This window comes from Ranitomeya imitator, chromosome 4, assembly GCF_032444005.1.
Source record: "Ranitomeya imitator isolate aRanImi1 chromosome 4, aRanImi1.pri, whole genome shotgun sequence".
Lineage (NCBI taxonomy): Eukaryota > Metazoa > Chordata > Amphibia > Anura > Dendrobatidae > Ranitomeya > Ranitomeya imitator.
In genome coordinates this window covers 424497803-424509853 of record NC_091285.1, presented here as the reverse complement: position 1 = coordinate 424509853, position 12051 = coordinate 424497803, and positions in this window count along the sequence as shown.

The following is a 12051-nucleotide window of genomic DNA, read 5'->3' as shown; positions in this document are numbered from 1 at the left end:
GCAGGTTGTAGGCTTGTCGGAAGAGGTGGGTCTTCAGGTTCTTTTTGAAGGTTTCGATGGTAGGCGAGAGTCTGATGTGTTGTAGGGGTGATACGCGAGAGAAATCTTGTATACGATTGTGAGAAGAGGAGATAAGAGGGGAGTAGAGTAGGAGATGTTGTGAGGATCGGAGGTTGCGTGTAGGTAAGTACCGGGAGACGAGGTCACAGATGTATGGAGGAGACAGGTTGTGGATGGCTTTGTACGTCATGGTTAGTGTTTTGTAGTGGAGTCTCTGGGCAATGGGGAGCCAGTGAAGGGATTGACAGAGGGGAGAGGCCGGGGAATAGCGGGGGGACAGGTGGATTAGTCGGGCAGCAGCGTTTAGAATAGATTGGAGGGGTGCGAGAGTGTTAGAGGGAAGGCCACAGAGCAGGAGGTTGCAGTAGTCAAGGCGAGAGATGATGAGGGCATGGACTAGGGTTTTTGCAGATTCATGGTTGAGGAATGAACGGATTCGTGAAATATTTTTGAGTTGAAGTCGGCAGGAAGTGGAAAGGGCTTGGATATGTGGTTTGAAGGAGAGATCAGCGTCAAGGATTACCCCGAGGCAGCGAGCTTGTGGGACTGGGGAGAGTAGGCAGCCATTTACTGTAATGGATAGGTTCGTTGGGGGGGTTGCGTGAGATGGGGGAAAGATGATGAATTCTGTTTTGTCCATGTTAAGTTTCAGAAATCTAGCGGAGAAGAAGGAGGAAATAGTGGACAGACATTGAGGGATTCTGATTAGAAGGGAGATGATATCTGGTCCAGAGATGTAGATCTGTGTGTCGTCAGCATAGAGGTGATACTGAAAGCCATGAGATTCTATGAGCTGTCCCAGGCCGAAGGTGTAAATGGAGAAGAGCAGGGACCCAAGGACTTAACCTTGTGGGACTCCGACAGATAGAGGGCGAGGTGAGGAGGTGGTGTGTGAGTGGGAGACGCTGAATGTCCGGTCTGTTAGGTATGATGAGATCCAGGATAGGGCCAAGTCTGCGATGCCAAGGGATGAGAGGGTCTGTAGTGCATACAGTTGGATATTTTGTTTCATTTTTTTAATCTATTTGTGATGTATACCCTGCCTTGAGATCTATATTTAACTTATTTACTGTGTTTTGCACAGGTTTTTCCTCTTTTGGCCATGGACCTAAAAGCCAAGGAACTTTCTTGGCTCGGCTGTGTTAACCAACTATTTGGTAGTGGTGGGTCTGATTCCAATGGCCCTGGTGGCCAAGGTTCTACTGATTTTAATACCACCATTAAAAAATTGTTACACAAGCGTACCCGCTTGTGGTGGAACAAAGCTTTTTTACAAAACTACATTACCAGAGATCTCATCCCTAGGGGTCTTAGGGTTAAAGTGATACCTTCTTTTACCATAGAAGATGACGAATTCATAAAAAACTGGGCAGATGTGTGCAACAGTACATCCAAAAAATTTATGGAACTATTGATTAATCTCAACACTAAGAGCATTCTGATGATTGATCAACAATTAGAAACTACTTATACTTTGGCAAAAACCCAATTAACTGCGGACAATTTTCAATCGATCAACTTAGCCATGGAAAAAGATCTAGACATTTGGGTCAAGGACATTCAAGAAAATCACGCTAATAAATTATCACGTGATTTAAAGGATGTGCAAATGAACAGGATATATCGGTGGAAAAGAGCATCCACTATTGACCCCTCCCGTACCCGGACTGCATCCATATTATCTACTCCATCACTGAGTGAGTACTCTGATGCCTCTGCCTCCTCGTCCACATCATACAAGGATACATCTAAACGCAAACGACATCTACGCAACACGCCTTACAGACGTAATTTCGATTATCCTGATGATAACAGGTTAAAGGTAATTAATTTGAGTTCCCATTCTCTTTCTCAAAGTGACCTTCAGGTCCTTCATAAGGGCCTTTCTTTTTGTCCTGACTCACAATTTGACCCTTTCTCTGCCATCAAGGAATTGCACATTTTTGCAAGATCCCTGATGTTCAAAAAATATTTCCATGATGAAGCCACATTTGAATTGATTCCTACAGACACGGAACAAACGGCACTACTTGCTCAAGAAAACCTAGTACCAGAAGGAGGTAAGATTCCTCCTTGTATTGCACCACATTCGAAAAAATTCCCTCCATTTGCCACCTGCTCCAATATTGATCTATTTGTCAAAATTGTCAGTGAAAATCTCAAAAAGATCCCTCGCCACATCACTAATGGCAACCTTAATTTTGAGGAACGAAAAAGCCTCCAGAGACTGAGGGATTTACCTGAGGTAGTAATAAAACCCGCGGATAAAGGGGGCAATATTGTCATCTGGCCTTACTCTATGTACGAGGCTGAAGCCTTTAAGCAATTAAAAAATAAAATATGCTATAAAAAGCTTACTTTCAATCCATTGTCATCCTTTACATCTGCACTCAATGCCATTTTGAATAGGGCCAATAGTGAAGGCACCATATCCAAAAAACTTTGCCAAGCATTGACAATGAAAGAACCATGTATACCAACCTTCTACTTATTGCCTAAGGTGCATAAGAACCCTGAATCACCACCTGGTAGACCAATCGTCTCCGGTAATCATAATTTTGTGGAAAATATAGGGAAATTTATACATCATAAACTTCAATCTTTAGTTGAATGTCTCCCCTCTTACACTCGGGACACGGGTGATTTTCTTAAAAAAAATCGACGGACTACACGTGGACGAGGACACTATCCTCGTCACGTGTGACGTCGAATCACTGTACACGAGCATCAAACATACGGATGGCATAAGCGCAACAAGATGGTTCCTTAATACGTCCGACTACCCTGCCACAATGATTGACTTTATTATTGAAATATTAGAATTTAGTCTGACTCACAATTTTTTTACTTTTAAAGAGGCCCTCTACCTACAGCTCCAGGGTACTGCGATGGGTGCACCATATGCACCTGCATATGCAAATCTATTCCTGGGGCTGTGGGAGAGGGACCTCTTTATGTCTGACAGTCATCAATTCATGTGCCGTGTCCTATTTTGGACACGGTACATTGATGACATTTTTTTCATTTGGCAGGGTACCGAGGAACTACTGGATTCTCTCATTTCTAATCTCAATCAGAATAATTTGAATATTAGATTGACATATCATCATCATAGATCTCAGATTGAATTTCTGGATGTCATGATAAAACGTGATGCGGACAACACTCTTCAAACTGATATATTCCGCAAACAAACTTCTACAAATTCATTGCTACATGCTTCATCCGCTCACCCTAAGTCTTTGATTAAATCAATTCCGGTAGGCCAATTTCTAAGACTCAGACGCTTGTGCTCTACAGATAGTGATTTCGAGATACGGGCACATGAATTAAAATCGAGGTTCATGGATCGTGGATACAGTCGCCGCAGCATAAAAAGAGCTTACAATAGAGCTAGACACTCGTCCAGACATGAATTACTGTATTCAGGCCCAAGACAATCTGATACTAAGAATGTGCGTTTTGTCACCGACTACCATTCAAAAAATCACCAAATGAGACAAGTCCTCGAGAAAGCATGGCCTATCTTACTTGCAGACGAGATGCTTTCGAAATATCTTAACGAGTATCCCAATATCACATTTCGGCGGTCAAGAAACATCCGCGACACGCTGGTAAAGAGCCACTACCAGAGTAACCCAAAAACTTTTCTTGCCCAAACACAACAAAAGAAAGGCTCGTTCAAATGTGGCCATTGTATAGCATGTCCCAACATTGAGAGGATCAATACATTCAGTGATTCGTCGGGGTCAAAACAATTCACTATCAAACATTTTATCAATTGTGAAACCAAGGCCGTCATCTACTATGCTACCTGCCCTTGCCCTAAAATCTATGTCGGCCTCACCACTCGCCAATTTAAAGTGCGTATACGCGAACACGTGAATGGCATTATTGCCGCACAGAATGAAAATGACATTTCCATCTTAAAGACCATTCCAAAACACTTTAAACAGTTTCACAATTGTGACCCAACGTGTTTTAAGGCCAGAGGTATTGACAGGATCATTCCATCAATCAGAGGAGGCAATATTAGTCAAAAACTGTCACAAATGGAGTCTAGATGGATATGGTCACTAGATACAATACAACCCAGAGGTCTTAATGAAAATATTAGCTTTGTTCCATTTTTATGATCACTTGTTTCCACCAGTCATTCCAGTTCATGTTTTTATTGCATTTTATTTATTTATACTATTAAAATGTTGTTTTTATTCTGTTTTTAGCGAGCACCGTGTCCGTCTATGTTTTTTAAGCATGTTCTATTGTTAAGGGGCTATTGTATAATACTTACACTATTTGTTCTTTTCCTTTAGTCGTTTCTTGGATCACTGTAGTCACTTTTCCGAGCTGGAGATATATCTTGCATTGGTGTCATGGCAGTAGTTTTCCATTTCTCATTTATTTCCTTCTTCCGGCGCGTAAGAAGATACCTGATGAAGATTTTCTTCTCTTGAGATCTAAAAGAAAGAATGATGGACCACATTAATATATTATTATTTATTATTTACTATTATCATTGTTATTATTTTATTTTTATTCATATATATTTTTTTTTTTAATTTTTATTTTCTACTTTTCATTTATTTATTTTTTCGATTGCTTTACTATTATGATTTTTTGTATTGTTATTTTGTGCACATATATATATTTTTATTATTTATTTATTGTCAATATCGTTAATTGCGTTTCTTTATAGTATATACTTTTTTATTTATCGGCATACCGTTGTGCTTACGCTGTTTTTCTTTTTTCTTCTTTTTTCTTTTTCACCTTTTTGTATGTATATGTGCATACATATTTAAGTGAATGTATGTATATGTCTATGAACATCTATTATTCATTTTTATCCACTTGTTATTCACTGTTTTGTTGTATTTTATGTCTTATTATTATTATTATTCTTGTTTCACCACATACACATACACGTTTTCACTCATCACATAGTACTTCACTTTATATTCCCCTTCCATCATTCCAGTTTTTTCTATGTTTTTTTTTCTTTTTCCTTTTTTCAGTTTTTCATTCCACTTGTCCTTTTTTTGTCACATGTTTTTATTTTTTATTTTTATTTTTTAATTTTTATTTTATTTTCTATTTTTTATTTTATTATTTATTTATTTTTATATTTATTTTTATTTTTGATTATCTTTTTCATCATTTTTTCATCATCAGTTATATAATTTTCATATTTATTTTTTATTTTTTATTTATTTAGTATTTCTTCACTATCACTATGTATTATTTAATTATTAATTAATTTTTTTCATTATTATTTTTTATTTATTTGGTCTCCCATTCTACTCATTTATCTTCTTATTTCTAATTACTGCCATCTCCTTCCCCTATAAGCCGACCCCCCTAATTTTGCCACAAAAAACTGGGAAAACTTAATCACTCGAGTATAAGCCTAGGGTGGAAAATGCAGCAGCTACCGGTGAATGTCAAAAATAAAAATAGATACCAATAAAAGTAAAATTAATTGAGACATCAGTAGGTTAAGTGATTTTGACTATCCATATTGAATCTGGAGCCCCATATAATGCTCCATACAGTTCATGATGGGCCCCATAAGATGCTCCATACAAAATACGCCCCATATAATGCTGCACAAAGGTTAATAATGGCCCCATAAGATGCTCTATAGAAACATTTGCCCCATATAATGCTGCATAAAGGTTGATGGTCCCATAAGATGCTCCACACATTATGGCCACACAAGATGATCCACACATTATGCCCCATAAGATGATCCACACATTATGCCCCATAAGATGATCCAAACATTATGCTCCATACATTGTGGCCCCATAGATGCTCCATACATTGTGGCCCCATAGATGCTCCATATATTGTGGCTCCATAGATGCTCCATACATTGTGGCCCCATAAATGCTCAAAACATTGTGGCCCCATAGATGCTCGATACATTGTGGCCCCATAGATGCTCCATACATTGTGGCCCCATAAATGCTCCAAACATTGTGGCCCCATAGATGCTCCATACATTGTGGCCCCATAGATGCTCCATACATTGTGGCCCCATAGATGCTCCACACATTGTTGCCCCATAGATACTCCAAACATTGTGGCCCCATAGATGCTCCACACATTGTTGCCCCATAGATGCTCCAAACATTGTGGCCCCATAGATGCTCCATACATTGTGGCCCCATAGATGCTCCAAACATTGTGGCCCCATAGATGCTCCATACATTGTGGCCCCATAGATGCTCCATACATTGTGGCCCCATAGATGCTCCATACATTGTTGCCCCATAGATGCTCCAAACATTGTGGCCCCATAGATGCTCCATACATTGTGGCCCCATAGATGCTCCAAACATTGTGGCCCCATAGATGCTCCATACATTGTGGCCCCATAAATGCTCCAAACATTGTGGCCCCATAGATGCTGCATACATTGTGGCCCCATAGATGCTCCATACATTGTGGCCCCATAGATGCTCCATACATTGTGGCCCCATAGATGCTCCATACATTGTGGCCCCATAAATGCTCCAAACATTGTGGCCCCATAGATGCTCCATACATTGTGGCCCCATAGATGCTCCAAACATTGTGGCCCCATAGATGCTCCATACATTGTGGCCCCATAGATGCTCCATACATTGTGGCCCCATAGATGCTCCACACATTGTGGCCCCATAAATGCTCCATACATTGTGGCCCCATAGATGCTCCATACATTGTGGCCCCATAGATGCTCCATACATTGTGGCCCCATAGATGCTCCACACATTATGCCCCATTTGCTGTTGCTGCGATTTAAAAAAAAAAAAAATCACATACTCACCTCTCTTCGCTCCGGCCCCGGGACTTGCGATAGTCACCTTCCTCGTTCCACCATTGCGCGCTGCTCTGTCTTCCGTCCTGTGGCTGTGACTGTTCAGGCAGAGGGCACCGCGCACACTAATCGCGTCATCGCGCCCTATGACCTGAACAGTCACAGCCAGAGGACGGAAGACAGAGCAGTGCGCAGCGGTGGAACGAGGAAGGTGACTATCGCGCAATGCTCCCCCGATATACTCACCCGCTCCCGGACGGTCCATGGCAGCGTCTCACTGTCCGATGGTCTCCAGGAGCCGGCGGTATCTTCCTGTGTTCAGCGGTCACGTACCGCTGATTAAAGTACGGTACCACGTGACCGCTGAACACAGGAAGATACCGCCGGCTCCCGGAGACCATCGGACATGCAGGGACCGCGCTAGGAGCAGGTGAGTATGTCACCGCGCCGCTCCCCCTCACCCGCCGACCCCCACGCCGACACTGACTCGAGTATAAGCCGAGAGGGTCACTTTCAGCCCCAAAAAGTGGGCTGAAAATCTCGGCTTATACTCGAGTATATACGGTATATAATTTTTGTACTGCGTGTATATATATGTATATTTATTTATTTATTTATCTATTTATATACATGTAGCAATATCCCATTATTTACCCACCTTTTTTGGTTATGCCTTTTTTGTGCAGCCATCTGTATACATTTTTTGTCTAAATATTTTCGTCTCCTGGTTTTAGTGCTTTTCTTTTGGTTTCTTCCCCCCTACCACATGGTGTACTCTACCCCTTAAATAAATATTTATTAATTGATTTGGGCTTGAGTTCGGTTTGTTTCTTCTTTTCTTCTTGTATATATATCTCCGAATTGTCCACAATTCTTGTCCATATGGGATACAGATCAGGCACAATTACATAGTACATACAGTTGGATATTTTGTTTCATTTTTTTGATCTATTTGTGATGTATACCCTGCCTTGAGATCTATATTTAAGGGATGGGTGAGGATACAGTAGGCGAGGATAGAGCTGGTCATGCAGCGGTTTGGTCGATCGGTCGTTACTGCAGGTTGTAGGCTTGTCGGAAGAGGTGGGTCTTCAGGTTCTTTTTGAAGGTTTCGATGGTAGGCGAGAATCTGATGTGTTGTGGTAGAGAGTTCCAGAGTAGGGGTGATACGCGAGAGAAATCTTGTATACGATTGTGAGAAGAGGAGATAAGAGGGGAGTAGAGTAGGAGATCTTGTGAGGATCGGAGGTTGCGTGTAGGTAAGTACCGGGAGACGAGGTCACAGATGTATGGAGGAGACAGGTTGTGGATGGCTTTGTACGTCATGGTTAGGGTTTTGTAGTGGAGTCTCTGGGCAATGGGGAGCCAGTGAAGGGATTGACAGAGGGGAGAGGCCGGGGAATAGCGGGGGGACATGTGGATTAGTCGGGCAGCAGCGTTTAGAATAGATTGGAGGGGTGCGAGAGTGTTAGAGGGGAGGCCACAGAGCAGGAGGTTGCAGTAGTCAAGGCGAGAGATGATGAGGGCATGGACTAGGGTTTATGCAGATTCATGGTTGAGGAATGAACGGATTTGTGAAATATTTTTGAGTTGAAGTCGGCAGGAAGTGGAAAGGGCTTGGATATGTGGTTTGAAGGAGAGATCAGCATCAAGGATTACCCCGAGGCAGCGAGCTTGTGGGACTGGGGAGAGTGGGCAGCCATTTACTGTAATGGATAGGTTCGTTGGGGGGGTCGCGTGAGATGGGGGAAAGATGATGAATTCTGTTTTGTCCATGTTAAGTTTCAGAAATCTAGCGGAGAAGAAGGAGGAAATAGTGGACAGACATTGAGGGATTCTGATTAGAAGGGAGGTGATATCTGGTCCAGAGATGTAGATCTGTGTGTCGTCAGCATAGAGGTGATACTGAAAGCCATGAGATTCTATGAGCTGTCCCAGGCCGAAGGTGTAAATGGAGAAGAGCAGGGACCCAAGGACTGAACCTTGTGGGACTCCGACAGATAGAGGGCGAGGTGAGGAGGTGGTGTGTGAGTGGGAGACGCTGAATGTCCGGTCTGTTAGGTATGATGAGATCCAGGATAGGGCCAAGTCTGCGATGCCAAGGGATGAGAGGGTCTGTAATAATAGGGAATGGTCCACTATGTCAAAGGCAGCCGACAGGTCGAGGAGGAGGAGGACAGAATAGTGTCGCTTGCTCTTGGCAGTTAAGAGGTCATTGGTGACTTTAGTTAGGGCAGTTTCAATGGAATGGTGTGACCGGAAGCCAGATTGTAGGCGGTCAAAGAGGGAGCAAGAAGAGAGATGGGAGAACAGTTCAAGGTAAACGTGTTGTTCCAGTAGTTTGGAGACATAGGGGAGAAGTGATATAGGGCGATAGCTAGATACAGAGGATGGGTCAAGAGAAGGCTTTTGAGGATAGGTGTGATGGAGGCATGTTTAAAGCTTGAGGGTAGCTCAAGATGAAATGCTGCTGGGTTAATGACAGTGCTAATTTTATAGGGATCAATAAATCTAGGTCCCAAATTCCAGGAAGGAACCTACAACCTAATATTCCTGGTAGACTACCATACAAAGTCATTCACATTCAGGTCCAGACCTGGTAAGCGTTTTCTATCAGCCAAACTTTTGTAACTGTCTCCCATAATCTTCAAATTACACCCGCCACATTGAGGAGAGCGATGAAGCAAAACATTCCTCCTCTGGAACTCCCAAAGCCCCTTCCCTGCTAAAAGAATCAAACTGTGGATGGTAACAGTATGCACCAAAGAATGATGACTTGCCGGTAGATTCTTGATGGTGATTATTAATAGCAAATTCTGCCAGCGGTAAGTAGAATGCCTAATCCTGAACCCTAGTCCATGCCCTCATCATCTCCCGCCTTGACTACTGTAACCTCCTCTTTTGTGTCCTCCCATCTAAGACTCTCGCACTCCAATCTATTCTTAATTCTGTTGCCCAACTAATCCACCTGTCCCCCCCGCTATTCCCCAGCCTCTCCCCTCTGTCAATCCCTGCACTGGCTCCCCATTACCCAACGACTCCATTTCAAAACCCTAACCATGACATACAAAGTCATCCGCAATCTGTGTCCTCCATACATCTGTGACCTCGTCTCCCGGTACTTTCCTGCACGCAACCTCCGATCCTCACAAGATCTCCTTCTATACTCCCCTCTTATCTCTTCCCACAATCGCATACAAGATTTCTCCCGTGCATCCCTGATACTCTGGAACCCTGTACCCCAACACATCAGACTCTCTCCTACCGTGGAAACCTTCAAAAAGAACCTGAAAACCTACCTCTTCCGACAAGCCTATAACCTGCAGTTACCACCGATAGACCAAACCGCTGCACGACCAGCTCTACCCTCACCTACTGTATTCTCACCCATCCCTTGTAGATTGTGAGCCCTCGTGGGCAGGGTCCTCTCTCCTCATGTACCAGTCATGACTTGTATTGTATTGATTATGATTATTGTACTTTTTTTTTATGTATACCCCTTCTCACATGTAAAGCGCCATGGAGTAAATGGCGTTATAATAAATAATAATTTTCGGAGGCAAAACACCTGAGGTAAGTCTCCAAATTCTATTTAACACGCTCAGCCTGTCCATTTGGGGTTGGAAGGCAGAGAAAAAGGAGAGCTTCACCCCCAGAAGAGAACAGAACGCCCTCCAGAACATGGAAACAAACTGGGTCCCCCGATCTGACATCACATCGGAAGCAACCCCGTGAAGCTTCATAATCTCATTTATAAACACCTGAGCAAGAGTCTTGGCATGGCGGAAGTGTCAGTCATACCATGAAGTGAACCATTTTACTGAACCTATCTACAACCACCAAACCACAGTCCTGCCAACATATACCAGTAAGGTTAGTAATAAAATCCATGGACAGGTGTGTCCATGGTCTGCTAGGAATATTAGAAAATGTGCAGATACTACAAGCAGATACGTGTTCAACCACATCCCGATGCAACCCCGGCCACCAAAAACAACGACAAAGGAGGTCCGCAGTTGCCAAACCACCAGGATGACCAGCAAGACAGAGTTGTGTTGTTCCTTAATTTGTGGTGCAGATTAGATGGTACAAATAATCTTCCAGAAGGGAATGAGGCAGGGGCTTCCCCCTGAGCCTTCAACACCTCATCCTCCAGCTTAGGGTACAATGCCGAAATGACTAACCCCTTCTTCAAAATTGGGGCAGGGACCTCATGGTCACCAACACCACGGAAGCTCCGGGACAAGGCATCAGCCTTGACATTTTTGACCCCTGAACGGAAAGTGACAACAAAATTGAACCTAGTAAAAAATAGGGACCATGTAGCTTGCCTAGGGTTTAGACGTTTAGCCCATTGAAAATATGACAAGTTCTTATGGTCATGCATGTAGAGGAGCTTCGGAGACACCATCACGTGTTTCTCAATGCAGGCAGTGAATAGCCAGGCCTTTCCCCGGGAAGGAACAACCAAGGGAAGGGCAGCATCCAATAAAGGAAAACATCCAATAAAGGAAAACCACCTATGCCAAGCATGGTATCCATCCACAGACAGCTGTTTCGGGGGTTTTGCCCCTCATCAGTGTGGAGTAGGAAACTGGCTATCAGGAGCAGTGCCTAGTAGAACGTCTATAAAGGTACGGATGATTGACCTCGTGGAGACCAAAACATCCAACACCGCGGAGACACCATCACGTGTTTCTCAATGAAGTGATCCAGAACACTGCCCCCAAATATGCAAATGCATGTAGAGGAGCTGCGGAGACACCATCATGTGTTTCTCAACGCAGGCAGTGAATAGCCAGGCCTTTCCCCGGGAAGGAACAACCAAGGGAAGGGCAGCATCCAATAAAGGAAAACATCCAATAAAGGAAAACCACCTATGCCAAGCATGGTATCCATCCACAGACAGCTGTTTTGGGTTTTTTGCCCCTCATCAGTGTGAAGTAGGAAACTGGCTATCAGGAGCAGTGCCTAGTAGAAAGTCTATAAAGGCACGGATGATTGACCTCATGAAGACCAAAACATCCAACACCGCGGAGACACCATCACATGTTTCTCAACGCAGTGATCCAGAACACTGCCTCCAAATATGCAAATGCATATAGAGGAGCTGCGGAGACACCATCACGTGTTTCTCAACGCAGGCAGTGAATAGCCAGACCTTTCCCTGGGAAGGAACAACC